The sequence below is a fragment of the Carlito syrichta genome, unplaced genomic scaffold (assembly GCF_000164805.1).
Source record: "Carlito syrichta isolate Samal-C Ts95f unplaced genomic scaffold, Tarsius_syrichta-2.0.1 Scaffold301696, whole genome shotgun sequence".
NCBI lineage: Eukaryota > Metazoa > Chordata > Mammalia > Primates > Tarsiidae > Carlito > Carlito syrichta.
The window spans coordinates 64,424-84,434 of record NW_007245792.1 but is presented as its reverse complement, the minus strand read 5'-3'; the positions used below and the strand labels follow the sequence as shown (position 1 = coordinate 84,434).

Genomic DNA, 20,011 nt, shown 5'->3' with positions numbered 1-20,011 from the left:
TCACTGTTCACCACATTGCCAACTACTTCAAGTAACCTAAATACAAGATGTGAAATGAAGAGGGGTAGAAGTAATTTCTCATTTCTCCTTATAGATTTTTTCTTATTGAAGAAGGTTGTAAAAATAATGGTTTTCTTTATGACAAAACCCACTCATTGTTTTGATAAGTGTCTAATATAATTAAAATATAGTATATATTTTCATAGGTTTATGTTTCAAACTTAGTTTCTTTCACTTTGTATATGAGACTATTGAATGATCACCATTTTAAAAATTGATGCTGCTCATGTGTGAACATATATAGCATTATATCTAGTGTTCTATATTATCTGATATAAGCACCATCTTTTTAAGTTAGAACAAGAGTGAGAAAGAACAAATGAGCCAATTGATATAACATAAAATAATAATTTCAACTACATATTTATTTCTGCATTGTTAGGTGTGGGTAGTGAAATAAGATTTTGACTGCCAGGAAAATTCAAATTCCAGTATCTAAATAAAATAATCAAGGTGCATGTTTTTTTTAAAAAACTCCTCTTTCTTTAACTAAAAGATAATTTTTTAAAATTTGCATTCCTTTTCTGATGACTTATTCCCCTTGGAACAAACTCATGAATACAAAGCAGACTTTTTAAAGGTTTTTTTCTGTCTCTCTTCTCCTGTTTTCCTGTTTAGGATTTCTAGACAGCTCTGCCTGACAAAATCTCCTCCAGAAGTTAATACATCTTATTTCAACAGCTTCTTATATAAACATTTACCACCACAAAATTTGTACTATGTGATTTAAAATGCTTATGAGATTATATATATTTGCTTGTGTATTTCATTTGTCTCATCAGATACAGGGACTTAACTTCTCTTCATATTTTTTAACTCTAAACTTTTGCTCCAAAAGTCCGATGACTCCACTGGTATTTCTTGCATCTCTGTTATAAGAGAGGAAAGCATCTTCTAACTCAATTAGCATGCTAAAGAATGGGTTTGGTTTTGTGTTCCATTAAAGTCAACTAAATGGATGCGCTGCATGTCTTTATTTCAAAAATAAAGCTGAACAATTAAATCCCGTGTCTCTTTGCTCAGCTTTTGATCCCACACAAAGCTTTCCCACTTGCTGCCTTTCGGTGTAATGTTAACAAAGTCAGTTAACATCAAGCGCTGCAGTAACAGGCATGGCAGAATTCCTTGTTTTTGCTCAATCGGTCTGTGTTCAAACTATCAGTTTGATTTATTTGACCACATTGACCCTTATTCACCACTTAATTATCCTCGTATAATGTTTCAAGAGGCTCCTGACACAAGGAGAAAGACAATTGCCGATGTTCTGTAAAACAACGGTTGACCTGATGGGCCCAGATGAAGACCGTGGGTCGAAGGTTGTTTGCTTGTAGAAGAACCCACTTCTCCTGCCCGAGAGCTGTGGCCAGTGCCACACACTATGGGTGCCAGTGGCTGGCCGGTCAAGCTGTTCATCAGATTCACAGAGTATCTGCTGACCATCCCCACAGAGTATTCATGGCGTTTGCTCAGTCTCCAAATCCTCTGGTATGTTTGGGATAATATTAAAGTTAAGGAAAAACAACACACACACACACACACACACACACACACACACACACACACATACACACACACTCTGTGCGCTTCTATTTCAGCACTGTCTACATTATTAGTATACAGTTAGGGTTGTGATTGGACATATATTTTCTCACTTTATATAGAACAGGAGAGCTTTTAGAATTACAGACATAAAATGAGCAATAACATTATAAACATGGAATTGCTCCACACTGTGGTTGCTAAGTTCCTGCTAACAAATCAGATGAATTCAAATTTTGTTGGAAAAATCCCAATATCTGTCTATTATACCTAGCCAGAAATACCATTTATAGCAATAGGTTCCACTTGAAATTAAGGCAATTCTTTAAGAACTTTTGAAACCTGACAACTATTATACATTCATAGCCATTAAAATTCAAATACAAATTAATCATAGTTAAGAACACAGACAACAAATATTAGCATTTCTAGAAAAGCAGCACAAAGAAATATAGCATTGTGATTTTATATTTATGAAGTGATTTTCTATAAAAATTTAAATTTCTTTTCTGGCAAGTTGAGATCACATTTCGTTTGGCCACATGATCGTATACATAAATGGTTTTTACCACACTCTACCAACCTTGCTTTGTCATTTTAATTTCCACACATTTTCCTCTCTTGTTTAACATATTCTCCATCTTATTAAATTTTACTCTTGGCGGTTACCACTGCAAATGACAGCATAATTATTTTTTATACATTTAAAATGTTCACCAACATTGTTTGAACCTAATTCTAGAAAATGGTGCCCTGACACAGCCTCTATTTGCTGTTATGATTTTTAGTTTTTTGACCTTTCTTTCTCTATAATGGATATATGTTTGCAAATGTTGCTGCACAGGAACAATAGCATAAAAATTGAATAAATAACAGGTGGCAATTTCAAAATGAAAAATACCACATTTTTCTAAAAGCTATTTAGTAGGACATTTTACTGTTATAAGTGTAACTAAAACCCAGGAAAGTCATTCTGGAAGTCTTTATAACAGGTATGAAAACCACCAGAACATAGTATTGAATACACCACAACCTTGAAGTCTCATTCCTTCACCCTGGAGAGGTCTGAAATCCCAGCAAAAACGCTCGAGTGGCCAGTGACCATCTACTTGATACAGTGCAGAGAGACAGAGCATCGGAGTCAACTGCATGGCCCTGGGCATCCCACTCAGACTTGCTAGCCGACTTCCTTATCATCGAGGACTTTCTACCTTCTGTGGTTTGGATACAGGGTCCCCAAGAGCCATTGTGATATTCAAGGAGGTGCATAACTGAGTAGATGTGAGTTGGGACAGGCATACCAGTGACCTGCAGCCCTGCAAGCCCAGATTTGACCAGAGTAGACCACCCTTTTCAGTTCTTGTCTGCATAACATTTTTTTCCAGGACAAAGAGTCCCACAGCATTAAAGAGTTGAGGGTTTTTTTGAAACTCTGAGAGGCCTTTCAGCTCTGGGATTACATATCTCTAGGAATAAAATTATAGTTCTTGGAGCTGAAAGACTACAAAGAAACTAAGAAGAATAGGCAAGAAGACTTAGGTAGAAATTTTGACTTTTGTCTTGTCCTTTAGACAAGTCCACCATGCTTTCAGGGGATTCCATTATTTACTGCTGGAGAATCCATATGTTCCTCTCTCCACAAACACACAGAGCTGAGATCTCCTAAGGGTTCCTGCCCAGTAAGAAAGCCAGGGGAAAGGCAAAGATGTACACATCAGCGCCTCGCTCTAACATGGACTCTGAGAAGGTCCACAGAGCTTCTCTTCTTGCTCTGGGCTTGGTCTCCAACACCAAGAAATGTTTATGTCATGTTCTAATAGAAATCATCAAAGTTAAAATCTCTCTGAGAAAAACGCTGTCTTCTTTTTAAAAAAAAAATTATTGTTGTTTTGTTTCAGTCTCCTGCTCAATGTTTCTTTCTACCTGAATTTTTTAAATTGGAAAAATATTTCTTTCAACTTTTATTGCTACTTGCACCTGCTCCTTCCAAAATCAGGTTTGTGTCAAGTTAATTTCCAACAGCCTAAAGAACCGTAGGATTCTCTCACAGATCCAAGTTTGCATCTGCCAATGATTAAAAACAGAACACAAATGTGAAAACAACCAAGGTCAGAAAGGATTCCCAGCAGCCATAGAAATATGTACACGTTTTAGCAAGTATGTTTAACTCACTCCTATCAGCATAAATCTCTCAACTAATTGAGGTAAGGTTAATATGAACCTTACCAAGAAGATGAGAAGGAATTGGACTCTGAATATAATCCTAAATTTGCTGGATTGTTTCAGACTATTGTGGACAGGATTAATGCTTTGCTAGACCTGATTTTTGATCGAGTAAAACGTCAATAAGCTATACTTTGGTCCTTTTAAAGACAAGTGGATAAATAATACTTGAGAATTTTCCTGTTTCAGGAACTGTGAGATGTAACTTGAAAGCACAGATGACTTCTCTACTTAGCACCAGCATGCCCTTGAAAAAGTTCCTCTGTCTTTCAAAATCACCATTTCTTTCTATGTGAAATAGGGGCCTCCATGATGGGAGTATGTAGTGTAGTGAGATAACCTAAAAACAGCACCTACCTCATGCCTGTCACAAAGAAAGTAATATAGAAATTAGTTTCCTTTCAATTCAGTTTCTCATGGAATCCTACAACACCTTGGAAACAGCTGTGACCGTTCTTTTAAGGATGCACCAACCACGACGGGAACACAGGTGTATTGGACTCTCCAGTCCCTGTTGTTACGTTGTCCCTGTTTCTCCTCTGCTGGCTGCCATAATAAGATGAAAATTTAGCATCAGCATGTTTCTATTTGTGGGGAGGTATGTTACAGGTTGAAGGGGAAGATGGGAAAGAAGCAGAAAATATGGAGACATATAGCTTATAAGCAGGTATCCCGTATCTGGTCCTGGAAGTCATGCAAAATGACAAAGTCCTGCCTGGAGATGTTGCAAGAGAAGCAATTCAGTGGCACAGTTTATTGGTTTGAGCAGTGGTTCTGGCAAGAGGTAGGAAATCAGTACCTTGGTGGACACTGAACAATGTCTGGAAACATTTGTGGTGCTTACAATGGAGAAAGGGGTGTTTCTGGCATCTGGTGGGTAGAGGCCAGGCATGTTGCTAAACATCCCAAAAGGCACAACACAAGCCGGGAACAGTGGCTTACACCTGTGCTAATCCTAGCACTTTGGGAGGAGGAGGCAAGAGGATTGCCTGTGCCCAAGAGTTCCAGACCAGCCTAGGCAACTTGGTGAGACCTCATCTCTACAATAAATTAAAAAATCAGTCAGGCATGGTAGCATGCACCTATGGTTCCAGCTAGTTAGAAGGCTGAGGCGGAAGGATGGCCTGAGCTCAGCAAGTGGAGGCTGCAGTAAGCGTGCCAAAGCACTCCAGCCTGGGCGACAGTAACACGAGAGAGTCCCTTGTGACGAAGAATTATCCAGTTCAAAATGTCGCTGTCACCAAGGGTGAGGCACTCTGGTTTAAAGTGAAAGCTCCAATAAGAAAAATAGTCTTTCGTTGTATTGATTCCTTTTCAGTAATAGTTTCTCTCTTTTTTTTTTTTAACTTAATATAATCGCATATCTCTTGGAGACTTTGTAGTAACAGTCTTTAAATATTCTGGCAGTAATGTCAAATAGAGGTTTGCTCTCGGTGGCTCAGCCTGTAATCCTGCGCCTTTGGGAGGCTGAGGTGAGTGGATTGCCTGAGCCCGCGGGTTCAAGACCCGCCTGGGCAGTGAGACCTCATCTCTACAATAAATCAAAAAATCACCTGGGCGTGGTAGCGCATGCCTGTAATTCCAGCTACTTGGAAGGCTGAAGTGGAAGGATCACCAGAGCCCAGCAGGTTGAGGCTGCGGTGGCCGGGAGCGGCCACACTGCACTCCAGTCTGGGCGATAGAGTGAGACTCCAACTCAAAAAAAATAATAAAATAAAATAAAATAAAATGTTACGATGATAATGGGGAGAGAAAATTATGTGTTTAAAGATTTTTAATGTCTCTAAAAGCCCTAAGACAATTGATATTCAAAATATTTACAGCATTTAAATCACAAAAATTACTAAAAAATCGTAAATGTAGGAATAAAATAAAATAGTAACATGTTCTCATGATATACAGTTATATTTTTTTAATTAGGAAAGTTTCAGTTAATTATTTGCCTTTGATTACTTGAAATCTGGAGATGTGAAACAAACAGCTTCCAAAACAGACCACGTATCACAGAATGCAATGCAGGAAAGATAAAGACACAAGTTTAAGATCATTCTAAACCTGCGCATTGCTCAAATCTTCAATATTTTGCTCTAACGACTCCTTCACTGTACAACAGACACCAAATCCAAACAAGATGGCACAGTAATATGCTGCAAAGAACAAAGAGTAGATTTTATACATAATTTAACCGTGTGTCAGAAAACAAAGCAAGCATTAGAAGTCCGTTTGTTAATAAAATCCCCAATACAAACACCACTAGCTTGCTCGTTGAAAACCTACTACTGGTGGAGGAAAAAACTAAAGTCACTTCATTTTCTTATTTCACACGAGTCAGTCTAAGACAAAAAAAGCATTCAGACCAACTGTTCGGTAGAGTCTATAATGGTGACCCCAAAGTTCAGGAGTGCATTGTTATGTTTGATTTTCTGTCTAATGGCAGAAGGACTTCTGTCTCCTGGCATCTAATAAGAAAAATCTAGTTATATTTTCCATGCGGTGACTCCTATCAGTAAAATTTTTAAAATGCTTTTGACAAAAACACATGAACATGTAAAAGTTCATGGTTGGTAAGGGTAGATGAAAAACCATTTGGAAATGTTTTCAATATGAAAAATTTATGACCACAGTCAGTATATATCAAAGAGTTTGACCAAGGCACACCAATAAAGCATTCACCTACTGGGGGGTGTTAAAACAGGTCAAGATAAAAGTAAAGTTGACTCATTTCTTCCCATCACAACAAAAAGTTGATAAAGAACACACTTGATATCAAACGGAGCTTCCTGCTGGCTTCAGTTACCTGGGAGTTTGGAGCCTGTGGTTTGAATAATGTTCTGCCTACAATAGGAAAGACAGCAGAAGTGTGGAGAGTCTGATGGTGCTTCCTGCAGGCTGAGCTTTCAGAGTTCAAACTCATTCTTTATTCTCAAGTAGAAACGTTAACAAATGTGGAAATAAATAGTCACTGATCTTCTAATGTTGCTTTTTTGGTGCTGGGATTTGCATAACTGTTTGGCCAGCAGAGGGGAGTGCCTTCATCAAACTTCATTCCAGAGTTGTGTTAAGTTTTCAAAAGAATTAGCAAGGAAATGTTTTTCACAATTTCACTTGAAAATAATTGTCTGTATATGAGATTCTTGAAGAAGTAGGGTTTAGACAGTTGGGGCATTGACAAAAAATGTTTTGATGACAAAAAACAAAATTTGTAATATGAATAGACTCACATACATGTATGTTATCATTTTAATGGCTATAATTTTTGTCCCTTTAATTCTGGAAAATATGTTGCCAAAGTAATAAAATTTTAATGTAAACATTTAAATTTTATTATGGGCATTTTTTCTTCTTTGAAGAAGACTTGCCCATGGCAGGTCTTTCTGTTATGAATCTTCCTTTTCCCTTTTTCTCTTTTTTTCTCTAATAAATTTGTTTTTAAAAAATGAAATAAAATAAATTTTATTATAAACTATAATAACTATACTAGAGGTCATAATTATTTTTTTCTAAAAGGAATGCCTACACAGAGATCTCCACTTGCTCCTAAGGTACCTAGTTATTATTTATCTCACTTTCAAACATACCAATAAAAAGACTTAGACAATATATTTTATAATCACAGACATTATTTGCTAATCATTTCTAATCATGCAAATAAAATTATAATATTTAATTGCCAAATTTTTGAAATTCATATATGTTTCTGTGATTTAGCAGATAAGCTTTAAAGTAATGCCCAGGAGAAACATTTTAGTTTCTGATAAATAGCCATTAAGTTAAAAGAAGATGGAGAAAATGAAAATTCTGACATGATTCAAACTATCACATCCAAATCATTCTGAGTGACCACCAGAGGGCAGCATCCTCAAATAGTTGTGAGTGGGGGAGGGGAGGGGGCAAATGGAATGAAATTTATGGTGGTTAGCTGCACCTATTCAGAATTTCAGAGTCTTGTACCGTCTTCTAATTTTTTCAGTCAAAACCCAGAAGAGGGAAAACAAGTATTTTTCTCTCCAACTTAAAAGAAGTGGAAGAAATTCCAAAGCAGAAATAATAATAACTCTTTACAACATCTAACCATGTGCCTGGCACATATACTAAGTGCTTTACTCATTTAGTACCCATAGCAACCTTGGGATGTGCACAATCATTACCCTCAGTCTTACAGACAAGGGAACTGAGGCACAGGGAATGTATCACTTTGTACAGTATGTCACATAGCTACCAAGTGATGGAGCTGGGATTCAGATCAAAGCAGCTGGTTCCAGAGTCCTGGCATCAGACTTTTCTAATAGAATTGAGGATTCCAACTATTCAGCCATTGAAAAGAATAAAGTAATGCCTTTTGCAGAAACTTGGACGGAATAGGAGACTACCATCATTCTAAGTGAAGTAACACAAGAGCGAAACACCCAATTCCACATGTTCTCACTTTTAAGTTCTCACTTTTAAGGGAGCTAAGTTATGGGTCTGAAAGCCTTACAGAAAGCTACAATGGACACTGGAGACTCAGAAGTGAAAGGGAAGGGGAGAAGGATAAAAAAAATCACCTTTCAGGTATAGCGTGCACTAGTAGGGGTGGCAGGTACACTTAAAGCCTAGACTTCTTTAGTACTGTACAACGCATCCATGTAACAAAAAAACCTGTACCCCTAAAGCTATTGAAATAAGAAAAAGGGAAAAAAATAAAGGAATTGAGAATTCTCAGCATACCCTCTCATAAACTGGAAAGTCAGATAGTAATTTCTTCCTTTTATCCCATTTTCTTAGAAAATACAGTGTTTTTTTATTTTTCGTAATAATAATTTATCTGCATTTAAAAAAAATACACTCTGTACACGTATTTCTTTGAGAGTCACACTTTTACAGGCAAGTCTGCCATATTAAGACTTGTCAAAAGGAATAGTGTCCATTCTAGGTTCTGAGCACTCAGAAGGCAGAAACCTAAATGTATACAAAAAATAAAGACTAAAGCCTTAGCCAGCACTGGGTTTATAAATTGATTAAACCTACAGCTCATACATGGGAGAAAATGAAGATAATCTACAAAAGAGTATATTACTATATCCTCATCACAATGCCCAAAAAAGTGACTCAAGAGGTGATCCCAAATTAGAATATAAAGAAGATTAATCAAACTAACTCATCAATAATACCAAAGCAGAAAATTTTTAAAAACAGGGTTTCAATCATTATAGAAGAGAGGAGTGGTAAATTAATGTGAAACAAACATGAACTGTCAAGTAAACCATTCATGCATTCATTCATTTGGCAATTATGGGGAGTTGGAGGCAGAGGTAGTAACCTTTTCATGAAGCAAAGCCTTGAAAGAGGTGAAGAAAGGAAGAACTTCCCAGCAAAGGGATCATCAGAAGCCAAGTCCAGAGGTGTGGAAGCACAGAACGTGTTTGGAGAATGGCAAAAAGCTACAATTAGCTAAAGTTGTGGTCTGTGGAGGGAAGGAGGAGGGGGGTCAACAAATGTAGGGGTGTAAAGGGAGGAAAAATATTTTTCCTTCTACTCATCCTAGATTCATGGCTAAAACCCTGTAACAAAAGACAGAGGCACAAGAGAAAAGCATAACAAACGTATTTAATGTGTTCTATGATCCGAGAGCCTTCATAAGGAAATGAAGACCTGAAGAAACAGGTAATTCTGGGTTTTCATAGTAGTTTGAGGAAGACTGGACAATCATGGAGAAAGGTGATGGGGCAAAGGGGTTCAACCTAATGGTCATAAGTGGGGGGACCTGAGCAAGGCCTGTGAGCTCAGATTCTTCTCTGTGATCCTTGTCTTCAGAGGTGAGGATGCTGCTTTCCGCTGGTTATAGGGAGGGGAGCTTTCCCATGAGGGACTTAAGACCCGCTTCAGGGGAAGGTCAGAAAATCCCTCCTAGGTTATATGACCTGCTTGGGGGAGGACAGTGGGGTTGGGGAGGGCGAGGCTGTGAGAGTGACATTCTTGTTCCAGCAGTTTGCTCAAATTCCTTCATCTAAAAATATTCAATATGCCACCAGGGACAATGAAGTCTGAAGGGTCTGAAATGAAAGCCTTGATAAAGAACTTAACCTTTATCTTGCAGGAAATGAAGACAGTAAGATTAAAATCTAGTATGCAAATAAAAGGTTATCCTTGGACATAGTATTTAGTATTTGTGTAAAGGATTCAATTGTGAGTTTTTTAAGATTCACAGATGCTGCCAGATCAGGAAAGCAAACACTTTCAAATGACTTAACCAATGGGAGAGGCCTAACAATTAAAAAGAAGTAAGCAAAAAGCAGGTGAGGACAAAGGACTAAGCAAGGACAAGGAAAGAATAGCTAACCAAAGCAGTGTCACTGGAACACGTAAGGGATGGGCTTTAGACAACGATGGCCTGTTTTCCTGTTAATGTCCATCCGTCTCAGACCAGCAGAATGATCCAGAGGACCCAGCTATCTAAATCAAACTTTTTGAACGTAGGCCTGTGCCCCGCAAACATTTTAAGTGCCTCTTATGTTCCAGTGGCTGTGCTAGGTGCTAGGTAGTCAAAGATGGGAGAAAATTCCTGCGGTCACAAAATGTACAGTCTATACAGCGGTCACAAAATGTACAGTCTATACAGGAGCAGAGCAGAGTGGAGACGGTCAATAAGGCAGATCATTGCACTGCTGACAAGACCTTCTCAGAAAAGGGCAGTCTGCACAGTTCTACGCTATTAGAAAAAATGAGAAACTGGTCATTCTCAAGGATGTGCAGTTTCCCCAGAATTCTCTGGGCCAAGGTTGCTCTTTCTTTCCCCTCCTCTTTCAGAACATTCTATTTATCTCTCCAGACCTATTTCTCTGAAAGGGTCACTAATTCTTCTCTCACTCTAGCTCTCAGTAAAAGCCTAATAAGTGAATGAATGAATGAGTGAGTGAGATGAATATTTATTTGACAGTTCAGGTCACACATATTTTGCCTGATCAAATATAAGGAAAATTTCTTCCTTGCAAAATAAGCCTTTGTGCCTTCTCCCACAGCTTAAAAAAAAAAAAGATTAACAGTGTGCTTTTGTTTTACAAATAGTAAATATCTTTACAAATTTCCTGAAGGAGAACTGAGTGATGTCCATGAAGCCAAAAATGAAAGAGAGAGAAAAGTGGAAATTACACTAGATAAGTAAATCAAAAGACTAATTTTTATCATAGCTTGACCACCATCTAACTAAATAAACTTCGACAATTCGTACATCCTGAATCGAATATTTCCTCTTTTGGTTTCAATTCATAGAAAATGCATTGACTAATAACTTTGCCTTAGGGCGTGGTAGAGGGAAAAGAAAACAGTAAAAGTCAAATGATAATGATCAAAAGATTTTTTAAAAAATCAAATATTTTTTAGGTACTTTATTTACGTATCCAGTCTTAGTGTACCTGACATAGGCAATATTATTTTGTTTCCAAAATCAGTCTAAGGTGCATTGTTCTTTCATTGCAGATGAAGAGTCTGAAATCCAAAGTTGTTACATACTCCCCCTAAGTGACAAAACTAATGAATAGTAGAGTAGAGGTATGTCATATGGGGGGGGGGGCGGCAAAAAAAAGAATTATTTTTTGAAGGGTGGCCCTTTGTAATACAGGCTCCCCCCATTACATAAGTGTTCTGGGAACCCATTGGCATCAATGTACCAGCTAGCATTGTTGTGAGAGGCTGCATTTGGCTTCAGTGAATTTTTTTTTGGAGATTCTTTCATTGCTTTTGCCCACTTCATGATGGGTGATTTACAAGCACACCTGCCCACACCCACTGAGTGTTCGGCAGTTTTTGACCAAAACTGGCATGACCCCCATTCCCCACGCTCCCTATTCACCCAGTCTCACCCTGAATGACTTTTTTTTTGTTTCCCCGGATTAAAAAAAAATAGCCTTGGAAGGGAAATGTTTTGCTGATGTGAAATTGGTGAAACAAAAAATGGCAGAGCTCTAAAAAGCATCAAAATTGACAAGTTCCAAAACTCCTTTGAGCAGTGTGAAAAGCATCTTAATAGGTGCATCAAATGGAAAGTGCCTTGAAAGTGACTGCAGTTTAAACATGTAAATATATTCAAAATTTCTTATAAATAAATCTGGGGTTTGGGGGGTCTCTCATTGTATACTGAGATATTAACATAAGAACAAAATGCAAAATCCCTAAATGCAATCTTCTCGTGATTTGAAAATCTCTGAGAAAATACTGTGATTAGGTTAAGTTTACATATATAGAACTGACATGATGTGAGAAAATACATTTTTTCATGAATTTAGCCAACAATTGCAGAATCAATTCTTGTGTCAAGGACTGGAATATAGTAGAATAGAAATGGTGTCCACCCCAGGGGGCTTTCAGTGCAGTGAGACATAAGTACATGGTCAGCCAATTGCAATTCAATAGGGTAAATACTTCATAGAAGGTTGGAGAATACTCTGGAAGAACATAAATGGAGTTCCCAGCTCTATTTGAAGAGCCAGGAAAAGTCTGATGGACCAGCAGAAATGAACTAGGTGTAAGTTAGGTGAAAGTGTTCCTGAAAGAGGAGACTATGAGTAGAAACTCTAATGATAGTATGATATGATTTATTCTAGGGAAATTAACACAAGTTTCCTATTCCTGAAAGATAGGGTTTCAGATAGGGAGTGGATAGGGAGGAGGGTAGGATTAGGTATGAAGGAGACAGATTAGCATGAGTCTTGAAGCCATGGTTAGGAGATTGGCCTGAATCCCAAAGCTGCTGGATATCACATGATCCTGTTTGTGAGGTCAATGGTGTGGAGGCTGAACTGCTGTCAGCAGGTTGTGGTAGATTCTGTGGTTTATTCACAATTGCTTGTTCCCTCTTTACTCTTGCCACATTCTCCAATGGACACAGTGTATGGCCCTATCCTAAACAACTTTGAGCTTGGCCATGGGACTCACTTTGGCCAAAAATTTCTTAGTGGACATGATATGTGCCTCCTCCAATTAGAAGCTTTAAGTGCGTGTGATGTGGCTCTTGTCCCCCTTGAGCTTCTGCCCTTGACCATGAGACCAGTGAGCCCCAAATAGGAGCTGCTCCTTCTATCTGAGTCCCAGAATAAGAAGACTTTTAGAGCCTAACCAGAATCAGGCAAGCCCAATCAAGCCCAGTCATGTGGGCAGTGGACCTGTAGTCCTCTTGAACGTGAGTTAAGAAATAAATGTGTGTTTTGTTCAACAACTAAGATTTGGGGATTGCTTGTTGTCCCAATAATTGCTGACAAATCACTCAGGTAAAAATGTTGTGATCATCCAGGTGAGAATGACCTGTGGCATAAATTAAAGGAGTGTAAGTGAGGTTGGGAGACTTGAGGGCTATTTAGGGAATAAAACCAAAAAGATCTCAGTAATTAATTAGAGGTAAAAGAGAATCATAATCTCTAGACTTCTGATGCAGTAACTGGGGAAGGGAAGCAGAAACTAATGTTAGTTTAACTGCAGGTACAAAGAAATTACCAGATAATAAGTTAACACTGACAAATATTTTAACATGCATGTGTGTGATTGCAATTATTAAAGTGACTGTCATTCATCTCTATTAAGCATCTAACAAGTGGAAATGAGCTTAATTTGCATGAAAAGTGGTTATTACACTCAAGAATGACACTTCTGACTAAAAAGGTTGTTAGATAGGAGAATGCATTATCCATGGCATTCAAGGAATTTTCTCTTACAGGGTATAGTTAGTTCCAGATTAGACATGGAATTTTCAGAATTAATTACGAAAGACAATCTTTTCTAGAGGTATGATTTCACCCTGTTCTTTCCTATTCTTCAATTCCTTTAGCTAGGTTAATTTTATATCTGTGGGCCTTCATTTCACTATCTGTAAAATCAAGAAATGGGACTAGATGATTCTCAAACACCTCGATTTGGAAATAGCAAAAGGGATCCCAGCAATACTACAGAACGTTATAGGGTAAACCCACAGCCTGGATTATGAAAGGGGTTATAAGAGGTTTGAGAAAGATGCTTGTGTATGCTATCTTTTTATATCTCAATATTGATATCAATATGCAGAGAGAGAGAAGATGCTCTTTTTAAGTCATAGATATATTCCTGTTGGTATAAACAAACCATTAAAATTGGTTTTTGCATAATTAAAATGTGCAAAAACAAGGTTGAGAAATGTAATTTTCTATGACTTTTTTTCCTGTGGATATAAATTCCAAATATTTAATGTCCAAACCCTTGTTTCGTGTGCCAACAGAATTAAACTCTACAGTTTGGCCTGAGTCGCTGTGCTTTGCCTTGGGAAACATACTAGGGTAAGTCATTATCTACATATGACTTTAGACTTAATCCAGCATAAAACATAATAATTAATACTAACAATTCTTGGGTTTGACAATTGAGCATTTTTACAGCTATGCAAATCCTGAATAACAAGGTGCTTTAAGAACAATTAACATGACTGGGCTCAGTTTATAATCCCAGCATTATGGGAAGCCGAGGCAAGTGGATTGCCTGAGCCCTCGGGCAATAGACTTCATCTCTACAATAAATCAAAAAAATTAGTTGGGCATGGTAGCATGTGCCTGTAGTTCCAGTTACTTGGAAAGCTGAGGCAGAAGGATTGTCGAAGTCCAGCAGGTCAACACTGCAATAGCTGTGAGTGTGCCACTGCACTCCAGCCTGGTCAACAAAGTGAGACTCCAACTCAAACAAACAAACAACAAAAAACAATTAAAGTTATGAAATGAAATTTTGCTTACAAAATGTCTGACACATAATAAATATCAGAAAACCTATGTGTCATTAGCACTGTCCTGCCAGGCGTGTTGGGAAAGGTCTATAAATGCAGGCAGTTCTAAGTTTGATCACAAAATAACTAAAATCCCAAACTACCTATCAGCTAACAGGATTTATTAGGCAAAGAGTTCTGCAAATTCTGACATGATGAGGCAGAAGGGAAGGAAATCAGTAGTAAAAAAATAGACTGTGCCATATGAGACCAAAGAGGAAGTTAGGCTGCAAAGTGGAAATAAAAACAAAACAAAACAAAAAAAACAAGGTTTCTGATCACAGAGTTCCTCAAATCCTAAAAATAAGCAAGTACATGCTGACTCTTCAACTACCAGCTAAAACTCAAACAATAAATAGTCTAAGATGCAGGGGGAAGGGAACAAAATATGTGTGAACATTATAAAATAGTTGCTTAAACTATTAACCCAATATTTTTTATGCCCTTGTAGGGACAGAAAGTTGTGATACCTTTCCTTCCCCATCACAGCTGGCATTCCTATAACAAAAGACAGGTTACCAAGAAAAAATAATAGCAAATGTATTCAATAAAAGTTGTATGTGACATGTAGTCTTCAGAAATGAAGACTCAAAGGCTCAGGGTAAACTGTCTATTTTTATGCTTAAGATCAATGAAGAATGGACAGCCCTGGAGAAATGTGACTGGACCAAAGGGTAGGACCTAATGGTGTTAAACTGAGGGAACCCTGCAAGGCATGTCTGTCCAGATTCTTCTGGGTGTCTCTGTGTAGCACTCTTTCCTCCTGGATATAAGTCCTCTCTGGAAGGATTTTCAAGAGAGAAGGCAGAAGGGAGATACTGAGCTTTCTAGGTTTGATGGCTTGCTTTGGGAGAAAGAGGTTCTTGTTTCCATGATTCACCTTGGGGAAGAGAAATGCTAGTTTCTGTGGCTCGTTTCAGGAGGAGGAAAAGAGATGGGAGACAGGAGGATAGGAGGTTTCCAATCTCCTTTAGTTCAATGTGCTGAGCATGCCAAGGTGCCGTACTCTGGGATACTGGGATCTGAGCCCCAACACCTTCATGGCTAATGACTTTTATAAAAGACTTTTGCTAGTCTTAGAGTTAATAAGGATCAATCTTTATGAGCTAAAAGATGGCCAGTATGTAACTTTGCACAGAGTAGACACTCAGTAAAAATATATTAAATTTAGTTGGGTGCAGTGGCTCACGCTTATAATCCCAGCACTTTGGGAGGTAGAGGCAAGAGGATTGCCTGAACCCACAGGTTTGAGACCAGCCTGGGCAACATGGCAAGACCTTGTCTCTACAGTAAATCAAAGAAATTAGCTGGGTGTGATGGCATGTGCCTGTAGTTCCAGCTACTTGGCAGACTGAGGCGGAAGAATCGCCTAAGCCCAGCAAGTCTATGCTGTGATGGCCCTGAGCATGCCACTGCACTCCAGCCTGGGTGACAAGAGTAAAACTCCAACTCAAAAAGCAAAAAAAGAGTAACTCCTTCCCTGATGTCTATTCTGTCTGAAATAGTTCCCGGTCTTTAGAACACCTTTCTAACTGACATAACTATTCCTATTATTAGATCTCATGTTGTAGTGACCATCAATGCAAGTGGTTTCCAGCTCCCATGAACACCTTCTCCACCCAGATCCTCACCCTGGCGATCAATTTTTGTCATGGCACTGTGGTCACTCTCCATTATGCCCATACCCCATGATCTTGTGAATATAGCTGTCCTCTATACCACCCTAGAAGTGCCTGTCATCCCCTCCCTTCCTTTCTTTCATTATAGATCAGGTTCCTGGACATCAGAGAAAGGTTGCCAAATAACAGTTGCACTATGATTAGAATTTAGATGCAATAATGGGTCCCTTAGATTTTGACATTGATGACAATTTTTGCTTTTAAAGAAAATTAACAAAAAGCTTCATTGAATGACTTCTAACTAGCACATGGCTATTTCTGTATTCTGAGATGAGCCAGGACTGTTAGGTAACTCAAAATGTTGCTTTTTGTCCTCTAGTTAGTCTAATGATCAAATTGGACAAATTCACTTGTAATCTAGTTAACATTCTTTTAGTGGGAGGGAAAATCATATCACGGTTATTTCAGATCTTATTCTCAGTTTTATGATATAAAATACTGATTTTAGTTTTTGCACTAATAAATATATTTAAAATAATACCAAACACTTACAGTGTATATATGTGCCAGGCACCATTCTAAGCATAACTATATATGTGTACACAGTAATTTAATTTTCACAAAACTTCTATCCGGTAGGTACTATCATTAGCCTCACCTTACAAATGAGAAAACTGAAGCATAGAAAGATTAAGTAACTTACTTAAGATCACATAGCAAGGAAGTAGTAGAGCTTGAATCCAAACGCAGGTTGTTTATCTTCATTATCCGTGTTCTTAGCCAAAATAATATGATGTCCCTCCAATAAATGAATTAACATTTATTTAATTCCAGTGCCTAGAATTTCCACTAAGGCAAATGTAACAACTCAAACCAAATTTCATAAACTTAAGTGTTACATACTTTCATTATATTTTAAATGACCTTTAAAGATGAAGGAAAATCTGATTTTAGCAGATCTCAAGCCCAAGTGCAATTCACTCTATCATTTCATCTAATATGAAAAATAAGAAGAAATATTCACATATACATTCATACCTTTTTTCTGATTATCCACATTTTGAACGGAAGTGGAGGAAAATTGAGTCGAAAAGGAATTTGAGCATGGAATTTAACTAAACTCTTAGTTTATGTCCCTATGTTATTTTAACTTTTATATACTATAAATAAACTTATAGCCCCTTATGTAATCATTCCAATTGACACTGATTTTCTGAGTGGTTTGAGTGACAGAAACTGGCCAAATTTATTAACAAAATATATTAAGCAATAAAGTAACCACTTGCTCCACTCCACCTGGACAATGCCTAACTCCAAGTGGGTTGGTCAAAGGCACCCTTATGATAATTATGCTGCAATTTGGAACCCTGCCCCAATGTCTACCTGCCAAGAATTGTGAAAGATCTAAGATTTTTACCTAACATGCAACTTATCAATTCATCCTGCCACAGTCTCATAGATGATGGCTCAAGACTCAAGACTCTGGGTTAGAAACAAAAGACATTATTACTGCCAACACAATAGATAGCATGAGTTTTCATGTCACATCAGTCCCATGTTCCCCCTGGTCCACGTGGGGTAATGGAGATGGGCCAGACTGGATACTGTACATGGAGTGGGTCTGCGTCATAACCAAGGAATCCCAAGTTTAGGAAACTCTATTTATCTTTAATGGGTTGTAAGCAAACCTGCCCAATCATAGCTCCAGAGAGAAAGATTATTATACCGAATAGCAAACAAACCTGCCCTCTGTTCTCAAGAGAGATATAATCTTTATCTTCCAAGGCTGTTCATTATACAAGCGTCCTTGAAAAGATAGTCCAGAACAAGAACAAGCACTGTCAGTTCCTCTGCTCACGAGATGCAAGAAATCAGAGCGACACATGGAGAACTACGTTTCAACATGCTTTGACTGCCAGAGTCACGTGATTACAACCATTTGTCTGCCATGCGCTGGCATAACCAGATAGTTGTACTGAATCAAGGGACAGGCTCAACTGGCAGAAACTCTGATTCCTGCCTGGCATTAAAGTACTAATCACCATCCTCCAAACCACAGAAGCCTGGAAAGTTATAAATATTACTCACCCAGACGCTGATCAGTCCACTGAAAGTGAAAGTAGACTTTGTTCTAAATATTCAGAAGATAGAAGGTAACACTGGGGATTGTACTTACCTTATTTTTCTTGCCTTATTTTTCTTGCCCTTTGGCACCCTACTAGTATCCAGAAAGCATACATATTATCTACCTGTTTAATCTTTATAAGTTGTCTTTGACAATTTACAGAATTAGAAAAATTAGTCACTATCTTCCCTCCGCTCTCATCATTCCTCCTTCCCCTACATATGTGCTTACTCTATTCCACAATCTTCTACTCACACGAACATGGTACATCTATCACAGCTAAAGAGTTTCCACAGCCCTAGCTTTCCTCTCTCAGCTAATGGCTTCCTTTTCCACTCAGGTATCATCTCCTGTGAAGAAAGCCTCTGTGTCCCTTTCCTCACTATTAGAGTAGTTGCTAATTCTTTGTCCTTCCACAACACCATGTGCAATCACCGCCATTGGACTTGCCACCCTATATTATTACCAGCTGATATGTCAGTCTCCCTGCCTAAATGACGAGGGACTTTATGTCAGAGAGTTTGCCTTCTTATTCACAAATAGTCAATAGCCTGTTAAAAGATAAACTTAGGCATATCAAAATTTCAAAGAGTTCGTTTGAGCAAACAGCGATTGAGGAATCAGGCAACTGCAGACCACAGGCAGTGCGAGGTACCACCGAGGGGAAATTAGAAGAAAACTTCCATAAGGTGTTCTCAGAAGCAGGACAAAGAAAACATTTGGCCAGTTACAATGAAACACTAACCATAAAATACTTAGTTAGAGGCTGGTTGATGGTTTCTGATTGGTAAAGTTTGTTTTATTTGACCATTTACATGGAATTGAGTTCCCATTTGCTCACAGAGGAACCCAAGGCCCCATCTCAGCCTGATGGCCTTGCAATTACTAATGAGGTGCTTCTCACATAGTGAGCATTCAAAGAACTGATGGTAGAGCGCAGGGAGCCAGGAGAACGTCGGGCAGGCCGCAGGCAAGTCAGTTTCCAAGCAGTTTCACAAAGAGATCCTGAAGGCCCATAATGAGTACTGGCAGTAGCACAGCATTCCCCCGCTGAAGCTCTGTAAGAAACTCAACCTGGAGGCTCAGCAGAATTCCAAAGCCCCGGCCAGCACAAGAATCCTCAAGCACATCCTGGAGTCCACTCGTGGCCAGTGTGGGGAGAACCCGGCGTGGGCATCCTACAATCAGACAGGAAAGGAGGTGGCTGATAGATGGTACAGTGAAGTCAAAAACTACAACTTCCAGCAGCCGGGTTTCACTTCGGGGACTGGACACTTCACAGCCATGGTGTGGAAGAATACAAAGAAGATGGGAGTGGGGAAGGCGTCTGCAAGTGATGGGTCCTCCTTTGTGGTGGCCAGATACTTCCCAGCAGGGAATGTTGTCAACCAGGGTTTCTTTGAAGAAAATGTCCTGCCTCCAAAGAAGTAACTTGTCTCATGTAATGGGAAGGTGGCACACTTAAGGACGTGGATATGAAGTGCCCAGAACAACCAAAGCCTGGCCACGTGCCTGTCCCTGTGGGTGTACGTGCCTGTGTGTGTCAGGTGTGTGAGTGTCTCTGGTACTCACACTTGAACATACAGTTCTGCTCATTCTTATTTTTAAAATAAGCATATGGAGCACTTATCTTGATGGTTACCTAGACCACAATTATTTGGATTTGGGGGGAGATCAGTTTTTTAAAATTTT

The 20,011-nt window shown here is 38.6% G+C and overlaps 1 pseudogene; it reads left to right on the top strand.

The window, feature by feature from the left end:
* The first annotated feature begins 1,356 nt into the window (after positions 1-1,356).
* On the top strand, positions 1,357-19,750 carry LOC103257410 (annotated as a pseudogene).
* Positions 19,751-20,011: the final 261 nt, after the last annotated feature.